Source organism: Oncorhynchus tshawytscha, linkage group LG11 (genome assembly GCF_018296145.1).
Source record: "Oncorhynchus tshawytscha isolate Ot180627B linkage group LG11, Otsh_v2.0, whole genome shotgun sequence".
Taxonomy (NCBI): Eukaryota; Metazoa; Chordata; class Actinopteri; order Salmoniformes; family Salmonidae; genus Oncorhynchus; species Oncorhynchus tshawytscha.
In genome coordinates, this window is record NC_056439.1 from 29,398,041 (window position 1) to 29,412,437 (window position 14,397).

Sequence of the window (14,397 nt, forward strand, 5' to 3'; positions counted from 1 at the left end):
TATGGCACAGCTGTATATGTTTTGGTCCTTAAATGAAACTCGTATACTTCTTAATTTATCACAATTCTCTTGACTTAATTTAGGTCTTTAATGCAGGGCCGACAGACAAGTTCCTTACTTTCTCCCCCTTCCAGTTGCCTCTTCCATTTTTGCGGTAATGCTCCAATTAAGTGGTTGTAGTTTTGGATAGAGCAGACATTTCCATATCCAGTCATATTTATATGATTTTCAAAGATTATATATATTTTTTTTATCAGTTAGTATATTTGAGTTTAACCATAATATTTGTAGGCTTTAGTGAGAGGTCTAATGCTTTAATATTTAATAATTTCTGCCCTTCAAATTCATATTATATAAATCAACTTGTTTTTATTTTCTATGGCTTGCATTTCCAAATAAAATGGTATAAATAACAAGTTAGGTGTAGGCAGGGTCATAAGCAAATGTGTCAACTGGGATATAACTAAAGAATTTCTCCCATAAATAGACAGGTATTTTCCTTTCCATGGTAGCAAGGTCTTATTTTTGGTAACTTTCTCTTAATGTATTGCAGTGATATCATTTCTTTAGGGATATGAATACGGATTATGTCTACTGTCAGACCATTTTATAGGTACATTTCACAGTAATGTATAAGTTTTATTTTTGAGTGAACAATTACAATACAATAAATTCCAGTCGTACTTTATCATAATCCTTTTCAAAGTTAGCTATGAGTACCTTATCTCCAAAACTGATTTGAATGAATAATATCGTCCGTACCTTTTTTTAAATTATTTGCGCTATGCATTTTGCATCACAACACTGAAGTGTAAGGGAACTCAAATGTTAATATTACCTTTATTTAACTAGGCAAGTCAGTTAAGAACAAATTCTTATTTACAGTGACGGCCTACCCAGGCCAAACCCTAACGATACTGGGCCAATTGTGCGTCGTCATACAGGACTCCCAATCACAGCCAGTTGTGTTCCAGCCTGGAATCAATCCAGGGTCTTTAGTGACGACTCTAGCACTGAGATGCAGTGCCTTAGACAGCTGCGCCACTCGGGAGCCCAATGGACTGGACCTCCAGTGGACTGGATCTTTATACACTGCTCAAAACAATAAAGGGAACACTTAAACAACACAATGTAACTCCAAGTCAATCACACTTCTGTGAAATCAAACTGTCCACTTAGGAAGCAACACTGATTGACAATACATTTCACATGCTGTTGTGCAAATGGAATAGACAACAGGTGGAAATTATAGGCAATTAGCAAGACACCCCCAATAAAGGACTGGTTCTGCAGGTGGTAACCACAGACCACTTCTCAGTTCCTATGCTTCCTGGCTAATGTTTTGGTCACTTTTGAATGTTGGCAGTGCTTTCACTCTAGTGGTAGCATGAGACGGAGTCTACAACCCACACAAGTGGCTCAGGTAGTGCAGCTCATCCAGGATGGCACATCAATGCGAGCTGTGGCAAGAAGGCTTGCTGTGTCTGTCAGCGTAGTGTCCAGAGCATGGACGCGCTACCAGGAGACAGGCCAGTACATCAGGAGACGTGGAGGAGGCCGTAGGAGGGCAACAACCCAGCAGCAGGACCGCTACCTCCGCCTTTGTGCAAGGAGGAGCAGGAGGAGCACTGCCAGAGCCAGGTTTTGGTAGCGGGCTGCGTCAGTGCCACTGTGTTGTCCTCAAAGCGAGCAAAGAAGTTGTTTAGTCTGTCTGGGAGCAAGACATCCTGGTCCGCGACGGGGCTGGTTTTCCTTTTATAGTCCGTGATTGACTGTAGACACTGCCACATACCTCTCGTGTCTGAGCCGTTGAATTGTGACTCTACTTTGTCTCTATGCTGATGCTTAGGTTGTTTGATTGCCTTGCGGAGGGAATAGCTACACTGTTTGTATTCGGTCATGTTTCCGGTCACCTTGCCCTGATTAAAAGCAGTGGTTCTCGCTTTCAGTTTTGCATGAATGCTGCTGTCAATCCACGGTTTCTGGTTTGGGAATGTTTTAATAGACGCTGTTGGTACGACATCGCCGATGCACTTGCTAATAAATCCGCTCACCGAATCAGCATATTCATCAATGTTGTTGTTCGCCGCAATGCGGAACATATCCCAGTCCACATGATCGAAGCAATCTTGAAGCGTGGAATCCGATTGGTCGGACCAGCGTTGAACAGAACTGAGCGCGGGAGCTTCCTGTTTTAGTTTCTGTCTATAGGCTGGAAGCAACCAAATGTAGTCGTGGTCAGCTTTTCCGAAAGGAGGGCGGGTGAGGACCTTATATGCGTTGCGGAAGTTAAAATAACAATGGTCTAGGGTTTTGCCAGCCCTGGTTGTGCAATCGAAGTGCTGATCAAATTTAGGGAGCCTTGTTTTCAGATTAGCTTGTTAAAAAACCCAGCTACAATAAATGCAGCCTCAGGATATGTGGTTTCCAGTTTACAGAGTCAAATGAAGTTCGTTCAGGGCCATCGATGTGTCTACTTGGGGGCGATATATGCGGCTGTAATACATTTTTAAGATTTTCTAAAAACCTGTTTTTGATTTGTCCTTATGGGGTATTATTTGTAGATTTGATGAGGAAAAACAAAACAATGTAATACATTTTAGAATAAGGCTGTAACGTAACAAAATATGGAAAAGTCAAGGGGTCTGAATACTTTCCGAATGCACCCTATATGCTGATTATTTGATCGTCCGACTGCATTCTGTCCCCTATCAACACTTTTTTTTACTTGGAAGTTTTATGTTCTTTAAATAAAGCCCCTACCATGTTTAGAATAAATCCCCCAACCATGTTTAGAAAGTGTATATATGGGGTGGGGAGTTAATGACGCAATCCTGGCAGCTTTGTGGGTTATCAACAGCTCTATGTGGTCAGGTTGTGTCGAAGCTGACCCTGTTGTTATGAGATATAACGGTCTCACCTGTAGCCCGGGTGTCATCAGCCTGTCCCCAGCTAGAAAGGGTCTAATCTAGAGGATGGAGGCTGGGAATAGCAACTCTGAGCCCCTGGAAATTCCACTCCTAATCAGCTTGTCATCTGCCCTCCTGAGCTGAGATATGGCACAGGCACAAATCACAGAGCACTGACAGACAGGCTTGTGAAAGCAGTCATTAGGATGGAACCTAGAACGGACCTCGGATGGAAGAGAGGGTGCGTCCAGCATCCATTAATGGTTAAAAAGAGGGTTGACCCACTGTGAAGACCAGGGTTGAGCGTTTGTGGGGTCCAAGCACAGAAAATTGTGTTTTGGCCACTGTTCTTTTCTTTGATGTTGAGCTATCGTTGGAATGTGTATGTGATGGGATCTATGATTTATATTTATGCTCTGATCTTCAAGGACATCCCAAATGTGTTTCTGAGTCCATCCAGCTGTCCGGACAAAGACTACAAATGGTCCTACCACTTTGAACTGATGACTGTTGACTTGTAAACAGATCCCATCTCTCTCTTGCGCCACATCTCTGTATCTCTTGTTTCTCCTCTGTCCCCTCTCCGCACTGGGAGTTTAAACCCCATGATCTGGTGCGGCTTGGTGCTTTAAAAAACTAAATACAATTATGTAGCATTGATGAGATTACAGAGGAAAAGCTGTGTCTTCTTGTCGGTATTGTGGCTATTAACCCTCTTACAGAACCTGCTCTGGGTTAGGACAACCATCCCATATCAGCGACACTAAGTGCTCCTACCTCTGTCACAGGGTTTGCTTCTTCAACTCAAGCAATGTCAGTAGAGACCAGTCATGTTTCTATGTTTCACACATAGCTAGCTATCGCCTGTAAACTGAGCTGCAAATTATACTGAGCAAAAATATGAACGCAACATGTTAAGTGTTGGCCCCAGCTTTCATGAGCTGAAATAAAATATCCCAGAAATGTTCCATATTCAGGTGTGGCATATCAAGAAGCTGATTAAACAGCATGATCATTACACAGGTGCACCTTGTGCTGGGGACAAAAGGCAACTCTAAAATGTGCAGTTTTGTCACACAACACAATGCCACAGATGTCTCAAGTTTTGAGGGAGCGTGCAATTGGTATGCTGACTGCAGGAATGTCCAACAGAGCTGTTGCATGAGAATTGAATGTTCATTTCCCTACCATAAGCGGCCTCCAACGTCGTTTTAGAGAAGTTGTTAAAGGAGGGATGGAGGAGTGCTGAGGAGTATTTCTGTCTTTAATAAAGCCCTTTTCTGGGGAAAAACTCATTTTGATTGTCTGTGCGTGGCTCCCATGTGGGTGGGCCCCTTCCCAGTCATGTGAAATCCATAGATTAGTGCCTTATTAATTTATTTAAATTGACTGATTTCCTTCTATGAACTGTAACTCAGTAAAATCTTTGAAATTGTTGCATGTTATATTTATATTTTTGTTCAGCATAGTTCTATGGTCATAATACTGAGTCTGATAAACATATCTGAAAAGTAGTTAAGCAAATTAAGACAGTGGACACCTCTCCATGAAAAGCTGAATGTTTTGCATTACAATTCTGCACACAATAACAACATAATTATTGAGTTCTGAGCCCTTTGGTGCGGGAGAGATAGGGGGTTGCTTTAGGTTCTATTTTTGTAGGTGCTGTCAGAGGGGAAATGGAACATGATTGTAGAGCAGCCTTTTCCTATAGATAATGGACCACAGACATCAGGGTCATTGGTCATAGAGACGTTCCAAACAAAATAAAAAAGTAGGAACTGCTTGGTGACTGTCTCATCTCACAAGGCAATTAGTAAGTACCCTACTATTACTACTACTTACTTACAGTGGGTGCCTGTCAAATCCATAGATCATGAGCAACATTATTTCTAAATGTGAAATATGATTTAAATTGTAAATCTCACACACAATCACATGTTTTGAACTGCATGCTTTACATTGAACCACACTACCAATCAGAGGTGATTAGTGTGTGGTCTGTCAGGTTGAGGTCAATACTCCTGGTCACTGGATTAGACAAGCCTGATTATTCTACAGTGCTGCATTATTCTTTCTGCTGATTGGTTCTCCCAACAGGCAAACATTTGTCCTCTGTACATCCATATTTTGTATGTGAGGTCATTTTGGTTTTGGAAAGAGATTGATTTCCAAATTGATTGGTTTTGTGATGAAAGGCCAATGTCTGTTTACCCCTGCCCATAGGCTAGGGCACACTTCACACAGGCTGTGATGAGATTATTCTAAACCAAGGATGAGAGCCAAACAGATACAGTAGAAACTATTCCTGTATCTCTGTCGTAAAAATCCCCTGTCATGCTTTCATACCCTCTCCTTTTATACTTTTCAGCCCACCTCGTTGCTATTACTCTTTCCATCCCTTTTATCTTAGCTTTAATCTTACCAGCAAGTGTAAACAAAGTGCACATTCCATCTTTATTGACACAATGCCACCATGTTGAGTTCTGGCTGCCTGCATAAGAGCTGTAATAGCAAATAGATTTTTGCAGCTACTACAAGTGTCCTGTACCGATTCCCTAACACAGCATCAGTTCAGTAAAATCATCCCACGCCCATTAAACATGGCCGTGGGATGATTTTACTGAACTGATGCTGTGTTAGGGAATCGGTACAGGACACTTGTAGTAGCTGCAAAAATCAAGCACTGCTACACACAGCAGGGCATCAGGGTCGGATGCTGCTCTTGTCTTTATAGCTTAGTCAGCTGGTGACCTGCTGAGATAAAGAAAGCGAGAGAGACGCCATGACAAGATACTTTACCCAAAATGCTTCATTATTATACTTTGATCATGCAGCTGAATGCTGATAGTCCTCTAAGAGCTTAAATTAAAGGCAGTCTTCCAGCTGATGGTTCTGAGGCCTCTAGGGCACACTTCCAAGCAGGGTTGCACAGGGTTAATGTGCTGGGTTAATACGCAGGGCTGCATTACATTGGCTCAGTGATCAGGGATGGGCACCTGCTGGGTGAGCTGTGATAAGATCCTGGCTCTGCAGCAGGAGGGAAGAGGGGTGAGGTGGGGTGTGATCCATGACTCCTGTCCCAGGTGATCCCTGTGTTCTAGTGACAGTGAAGGCTACCAGTTCTCTGAAGCATCAGGAGCACCCCCTTGCCACTCCCTACCCTTCACTTTTGAAGCACCACAATGCACACACAGATTTGAGAGAGGAAATTGCCATGTCTTTAGATGTGAATGGAGACAGAGATGTCTATGTTTTATCAGTAGTCACTTCTTTCGGGGTCAGCGTCGATGCTTTGTTCTCTCTGGCACAGACGTCATGGCTAGTCTGGGAGCTGAGCAGGAAGGTGCTGAGACTGTTATCTACTCTGAAAATGTCACATTTATTCTCCACAACTGGAACGTTGCACAACTGTGCCCAGTGCAATATAGAAGACACGTTTACTGCGGATCTGAATAGCACCAAATGTTTCCCTTTTATTTCAACTATCCCTACGTTACTGTAATAACTGAAAACAGCCGACCAAGGCCCACCATTTTACTTAGGTTGTCCAATAACACTCCACAAAATGCCCACACACTGCCTGTTCCCTACCACTAAAATAGAATGCTGTGTGACTTATTTTCACCATGGGTCATATGAAACATTTGTCCACCACAACCACTTTGGAACTAACGTGATAGATTTGAAGTATAAACAGGTCACACAGAGGAGCTCTTCTACCGAGGACTTGTGGGCATTCATAATCTCAATGAGTGTTAATAAAAATAGCAAGACAATTCACTGAGTAGACCTATAAAGATTATGGTGCCCTGTGTTGGACAACCATATCTGTTGTTATATGTACACTGGCTGCCTGGACGTACAGGCTACCCAGTCATGCAGTTTGTACAGATAAGATATTACCAGTGTATTTTTCCTTTGGTTCCTAGGTCAGTGTTTTCACAAGACAGGTTTCACTATTACACATAAAAAGGGAAGATACGTTGTTATAAAGTCATTATGTCAGGCAAATTTGCTGCAAATGATGTAATAGGAATTATGGTTGAACATTGTACTTTTCAGGAGGAAAAGCCATAAAGTTTATATCAAACACGAGCCTTGTGTCACACATGCCTGGTCACTATCAGCCTAATCACAAAGTAAAGGACTTGTTTGAACGTGACCAACCTTGTGACAACACCACTGTGCTCGCCACTGGCCCTTATAAAAGGGCATTTAAGTTTGCCCTCATAACATGTGATGGGCTCACTTTTTTAGTTCTGCGGCTATGAGACTCATTACATGTGATGGGCTCACTTTTTTTAGTTCTGCGGCTATGAGACATACATACATACATACATACATACATACATACATACATACATACATACACACATACATACATACATACATACATACATACATACATACATACATACATACATACATACATACATACATACAAATACAAAAACATCACAACATACTATCCCTTCCCTCCCACACTCTCATTTCCCCTGTTGGCCAAATTTATTACTCCTGATCAATAGAAGGCAACTGTTCAGAAAAGGAAATTAAAGGCTGGCATCTCAAGAAAACGTTATCAGTACAACCTCTCAAAGTGTATTTAATTTTTATCTAACTGTAGAAAATACATTAGATCTTTCAACCAGGCTGATACAGTGGGAGGTTTGGAGGATTTCCAATTAAGCAAGATCTGCTGGCGGGCTATGAGGGAAGCAAATGCTACAACGTCTGTTTTACTTTTAGTGAGACTAGGAAACAGAGATGGAACTCCAAATATAGCTATCAAAGGACAAGGCTGCAGGTCAATATTGACAATGTTAGAGTATTAAAAAAGGATGACCAATACTCAGACAGCTTAGAACATAAATAAAACATATGGGTGTGGTCTGCTGGAGTGATTGAACATCTGTCACGCCATTTGTGTCTGGGAGGAATTTACTACGTTTTCTTTGGTGTAGTGAATTCTGTGCAAGTCCTTGAACTGAATTAAACTTAACCGAGCACATGAGGGTGTGGAGTTAATCCTAAGAAGGTCAAGTTCAAGTTCGCGACTACATTCTGTCTTCATTTTGTTTATTGGAGAGGGTTCAGAGGAAAGTATAATGTGATATAATCTAGAAATCAGGTTAAATCTCTTCTAGCAACGTCTTGGGAGGTAGTTTAGGAAAGGTGGAAAAGAGCGAACAAAGAAAATAGCAGAAAAGATTAGAATGAGCCAGATTACATTTAGCTACGAGATCATTAAAAGTGTCAAACTTCCCATCTAAAAATACATCTTTGAAACATACCAAACCTCTCTCTCGCCACAAAACAAAAGCCTGGTGGAGTTTGGAGGGTAAAAATAGGTGATTGTTACAGATAGGGCTTAGAAGAGAAAGGGCAGAAAGTCTAACATGTTGACCAAATTGTCTCCAGATCTTCAGAGCAGAGAGCACAATGGGGTTTCCAGTATACTTTGAAGGACTCAAGGACAGTGGGGCACAAGCAAGAACAGAAAGGGAGTATGATTGGTAGGAGTGTGCTTCTATTGAGCGCCAGTTCTTACTTGGAGCATTACCACAAGACCATAATCTAGTAAAGCAGTACATTTGGAAGTGCCAATCCTCTATCTTGTCTCCTTCTTTGAACTATTGCTCTACGTAACCTAGGTGATTTGCCTGCCCAGATAAAATGACTGATGAGCCTATCCAACTTGGTAAAAAATTATTTCGGCATTAAGATCGGAAGACATGGGAAAAGGGTATAGAAACCTAGGTAAAATTGAGATTTTAACAGATTGGATTCTGCCAGCTAAGGAGAGAGGCAAACTATCCCAGCATTGTAAGTCTGCTTCATCTCATGTGACTAGACTTGCAAAATGTGTTTTATGGAGGGTAGCCTGAGAATGTGTTATATTCACACCTAAATAGGAAAAACCAGAGGGAGACAGATGGAAATGCAGGGCTCCAGGGGAAATTTGCTTGGTTGATCGGAAAACGTTAACTTTTCTGGATGTTCAATTTGTAACCTGTGAATGATCCAAATGTGTTTAAAATATGCAGTATGTTATTGACAGAGTTGACAGGGTTAGTGATCTATAATGTTAGATCTGTCACGTGTACTCCCTCTCCAGCCTCTAGTGTCATCAGGCTGCTGATGATCCTGCACATCAGTCACCATCATCAAGCGTACCAGCACCTCATGACACTCACCTGGACTCCATCACCTCCTTGATTCTCTTCCCTATATCTGTCACTCCCCTTGGTTCTTTCCTCAAGTGTTATTGACTCTGTTTCATGTCAGTGCGATTTGTATTTTGTTTTTATTGTTTTGTTTATTTATTGAAGCACTCACTCCATGTACTTGCTTCCTGACTCTCAGCGCACCCGTTACAAGCTCATCTGCATACAGTGACACCTTGTGTTCTTCACCAGCTCAGTGGATTCCAGTGAATGATAATTTTAAGACCAAGGAAAGCGGTTCTATCACAAGTGCAAAAAGGAGCGGGGACATAGGGCACCCTTGACGGGTCCTTCTGGAGAGGGGGAAGTATTTTGAATATTGAGAATTGGTGTGTACGCTAGCCGTAGTATCAGAATAGAGCAGACATATCCATGAGATGAAATTGGACCTAAAACCAAATCTTCCCAAAATCTTAATCTATTATGATTCTTGTGTAAGGACGTTGGTACTGTTCTATACTCCCTACAGCCACCCAGTGGCTGTGGCAGCCCCTCTGGTACCTCCGTGATGGATGTTGTTTACTGGGTACAAAAGTTGCTTTTTTTGCCCAGGGACCTTGGAGCAGAAAAATGTATATTTTTATTGTCTTGTCCCCATACCCACAACTCCAGGCTGTCACAATATCTGTTGATATGGTAAGGCAGGGGTTGGTGGACTTTAGCCTGCTGTTTTAATATGCCATTTGCTCCAGGCAGCTCCTCCCTTGCCACTGGGTTTATGAGGAAGTCTACCACTGGTGAAGTCTGAAGGGCACCTGCCAAACTGCACGTAACTGTTCTAAATACTGCTTCCTCCAGTTAGTGAAGTAGCCAGTGTGGAAGGCTGGATGGACCACATCTCATCAGAGACAGACAGCTATGTAGACATGAATGCAGTCACTGAGTCATTGTTTGTCTCTGTGTTTCCTTTCTTCTGAGAACAGCATAGTCGCTGGATACTCTAAGTTCCAACTTGGTAGGTTTGTCCAACAGATTCCACACTGAGACAGCTAACCCCTTGCTAAGAATAGAACCACTATTTGTTTAGCACGGGTAGTGGTGAGAGTTGGGGTGTGGGTTTCTATTTTCTACTCCATTTGAGCATTTCTCCATTTGAACAGAGACCAAGGTGTGCCACATTCCTCTTAGTATTCCTAGACAGACAGTAGGCTATGCCAGTGTCCAACAGAACGTGCTGAAGGGCAGGTGAACACTGTAGAGAGAAGGAGAATCTGAAACCTGGACAGATCCTTTGAGACGAATGAGAACACTTCAGGTTGGGGGAACAATGGCCCCTGAAATACAGTAGCTAACACATCAAGACACTGTGTTGCTTTCTCCATTCCAAAGCCCACTGTCCAAGGTGAAATGTTCGCCCTGGCCTGACCGTGGTAGGGATGGCACAATGATTGACTGCCCCCTGGAGCATGAATGAAGATGTGCCATCCTCTAAGATTAGACACTACCCAATGCCAGATACAGTGTAAATAGATGTGGCATGTCTTGTATGTGTTCTCAGCCTTAAGCATGGCTTTTAAGGGAACTGAGAATGTAGGACTTGGTTTTGAGCTTGCCGCAGAAGGGATCTGTTTACAAAGGTTTCAAACATAGATTGATGCTTACCAGAGAGTGTAAACACAGCAAAATATGCAGTTGAAACAAGACAGGCTGTGTAGAGCCACTGAAGAGTCCACTCAGAAGACAGTTATGTTGTTGTAGAGCTGAGCTCTCTTGTCCAATGGAATAATGCTTTGCTCTGTTTTGAGGGTGATTTAATGACAACAGTAAATATGTGGAGATGCCTTACCCTATCTTTAGGAGCTGTGTATGTCTGCATGTGTGTACTCTGAGTCCCTGAGGTTGGGGTGAGGGATGGGCATCAGTACATTTGTGGGAGTGGAAAAACAGAGCAACATCCACAGTGCAAACAAGGGCCAGTTTCCTTGGAGGAGTGAGTAATTCCCGCTGCTGTGGCAACCAGCCAACTGCTACTCTACTCCCATCATTTATGAGCCTTGCAGCTCTGTCCTGAGATTATCCCTATCAGTGAATTGAACCGGGATATAACAGACGTCAGCAGTCCTTGTTGCTCCGGATAGTTTCTGGCTTCCCTGCAGCTGGTTAAGTTATGTACATCAGAGCAGAATATCTTCCCTCTGACTGGCTGCCTCTCCTCCAACTGTCTCCTTCCAGCTCCCCACTCTCCTCCAGCTGTTTCCTTCCAGCTCCCCCACTCTCCTCCAGCTGTCTCCTTCCAGCTCCCCCACTCTCCTCCAGCTGTCTCCTTCCAGCTCCCCCACTCTCCTCCAACTGTCTCCTTCCAGCTCCTCCACTCTCCTCCAACTGTCTCCTTCCAGCTCCCCCACTCTCCTCCAACTGTCTCCTTCCAGCTCCCCCACTCTCCTCCAACTGTCTCCTTCCAGCTCCCCCACTCTCCTCCAACTGTCTCCTTCCAGCTCCCCCACTCTCCTCCAACTGTCTCCTTCCAGCTCCCCCCTCTCCTCCAGTCTGTTCGCTGTGACTTCACCGTTGGAGGTGTAATCATTTCTGGAAACCCACAGAATTTCTCACAGGGACCATGTGGGGGGATTAATTTCACAGCTGTCGTCCTTGAGTTACGTGGTTATTTGTCGAGGTCCGGCGCAAACTCAATTCACCATAACCTACTTACAGACAGATGGGGCTCAGACCCGGGCCAATGAAGAGAATCCACTGGACGATCATGAGACCTCACGTTACCCTGTCTTTCTATATAGAATTATAATACATTTCATGTATGTAACTACTCTAGCGTCACATTACATGACATGAGTCACAAAATACAGTATAGAATGCTCCAAACTGTTTATAAACACACATAGCAAACAAGAGCACCCACATACTACACTATTCATTCAAGTGAGGCCAAGCTCTCCAAGATCAATATCAGGCGGTGTGGTAGGAAGAAAAATCGTTAAAGACTCCAACCACCCAAGCCATAGACTATTCTTTCTGCTTCTGCAAAGCAAGCAGTACCGGTACCGGTGCAAGTCTGGCACCAACAGACTCCAGAAAAGCTTCTATCTCCAAGCAAAAATATCTGATAAATAGCTCACAAAATAGCTACACAGACTATCTGAGTTAACCTTCCATTTTGGTACTGTCTCTATGAGCACTCACAGGGCCTGACACACTCACACACACACACTCACTCCATCACCTGCTCACTCACACATAATATACTCATACATTTATACTGACTCTACACACATGCACACCCACTCACATACAAGCTGCTGCTGTTTATCTTGTACCCTGTTGCCTAGTCACCTTACCCCTATACATATCTACAGTACCTCCATCACTCCAGCATCCCTGCACATTGTAAATATGGTACTGGAACTGACCCTGTATATAGTATGCTTACTTACTTACTTATTGTTTTCTTCATATTTCTTCTTATTTCTAGTTTTTTTCCCTAGTATTACATTGTTATTGATTATTGGGTGGAGGGAGGCAGGCAGGCAGGGGGATTGATTTGACTAAGCAGCTAGCATGCCCAGACCGTGGAGTCAGTAGCCTCATCATTGACAGGTTGTTGCACATAGCGTTACCGTGTAGCAGCACTGAACCATGTTGTGAGGAACCGAAACGCTTGGCATGTTTTTACGTGAGTGCGACACACTAATGCAGTCCACATAGAGACACCAAGTTTATACACGCTGCAGGGTGCAGTCCATATGTGTGAGTGGGCCTCGCCCTGATTAACAGCACACACACCCTCTCTCTGGGAGTTGACAGGGTCACTGGGTGTGTGCGTGGCCTGTTATCTGGCTCTCTCTAGTGGCCATAAGTAAGAACAGTTGTGCCCTATGGGAGAAAGAAAAATATAGACAAAAAATAACTTGGCACAGTACCTATGAAATTACCCCGTGTTTAAGTTGGCAGGCACTCTCAACTGATACTGTAGTAATGCTATAGTGATACTGTACAGAGTTGCAGGTGATGGAGCGGAAGTGAGCCGGTGCTGAAACACCCTGTCGTGTGAAAGGTCATGACCCCACACATGGGGTTTACATTTGGACGTGATCCGTGTGGCCAGTCACCCTGTCCCTCCCACAGTTCTGCTTCTGAGCTAATGCTCTTAAAAGCCTTTATATGATGGACTTTTAATGTAGAACGCTGGGGGCTTTTCTGAAATCCATCAGTCAGCCTCTGTGTATGTGTGTGTGTTGAGGCCAAGGTCACTGACGTCTTTATGAAGTGTGGGCGTTGGGAGGAATCTCGGACTATGGTTGATTGGATACTTTGAGTTCAGGTAGAGGTCAAGGCTGGGCAACAGGCACTTTAGTGCCCCAAAACTCATACCACTTAACGGTCTACACCTCAACTCAAGCTTCTTTAATCAATCAATCAAATGTATTTATAAAGCCCTTCTTACATCAGCTGATGTCACAAAGTGCTGTACAGAAACCCAGCCTAAAACCCCAAAGAGCAAGCAATGCAGGTGTAGAAGCAATGCAGGTGTACCCTTAGTTCCTATCTGTCCTTATGCAAAGCTATACTATAACCTGATGGAATGTGACCATATACACTACCTTGCAAAAGTTTGGGGTTCAACAGTTAAAAGTTCAACAGTGAAGAGGCAACTGCGGGATGCTGGCCTTCAAGGCAGAGTTGCAAAGGAAAAGCCATATCTCAGATTGGACAATAAATATAAAAGATTAAGATGGGCAAAAGAACACCGACACTGGACAGAGGAACTCTGCCTAGAAGGCCAGCATCCCAGAATTGCCTCTTCACTGTTCACGTTGAGACTGGTGTTTTGCGGGTACTATTTCATGAAGCTGCCAGTTGAGGACTTGTGAGGCGTCTGTTTCTCAAACTAGACACTCTAATGTATTTGTCCTCTTGCTCAGTTGTGCACTGGGGCCTCCCACTCTTTCTATTCTGGTTAGAGCTAGTTTGCGCTGTTTTGTGAAGGGAGTAGTACACAGCCTTGTATGAGATCTTCAGTTTCTTGGCAATTTCTCAAATGGAATAGCCTTAATTTCTCAGAACAAGAATAGACTGACGGGTTTCAGAAGACAGTTCCTTTGTTTCTGGCCATTTTGAGCCTGTAATCGAACCCACAAATGCTGATGCTCCAGATACTCAACTAGTCTAAAGAAGGCTAGTTTTATCGCTTCTTTAATCAGAACATTTTCAGCTGTGCTAACATAATTGCAAAATGGTTTTCTAATGATCGATTAGCCTTTTAAAATTATAAACTTGGATTAGCTAACACAACGTGTCATTGG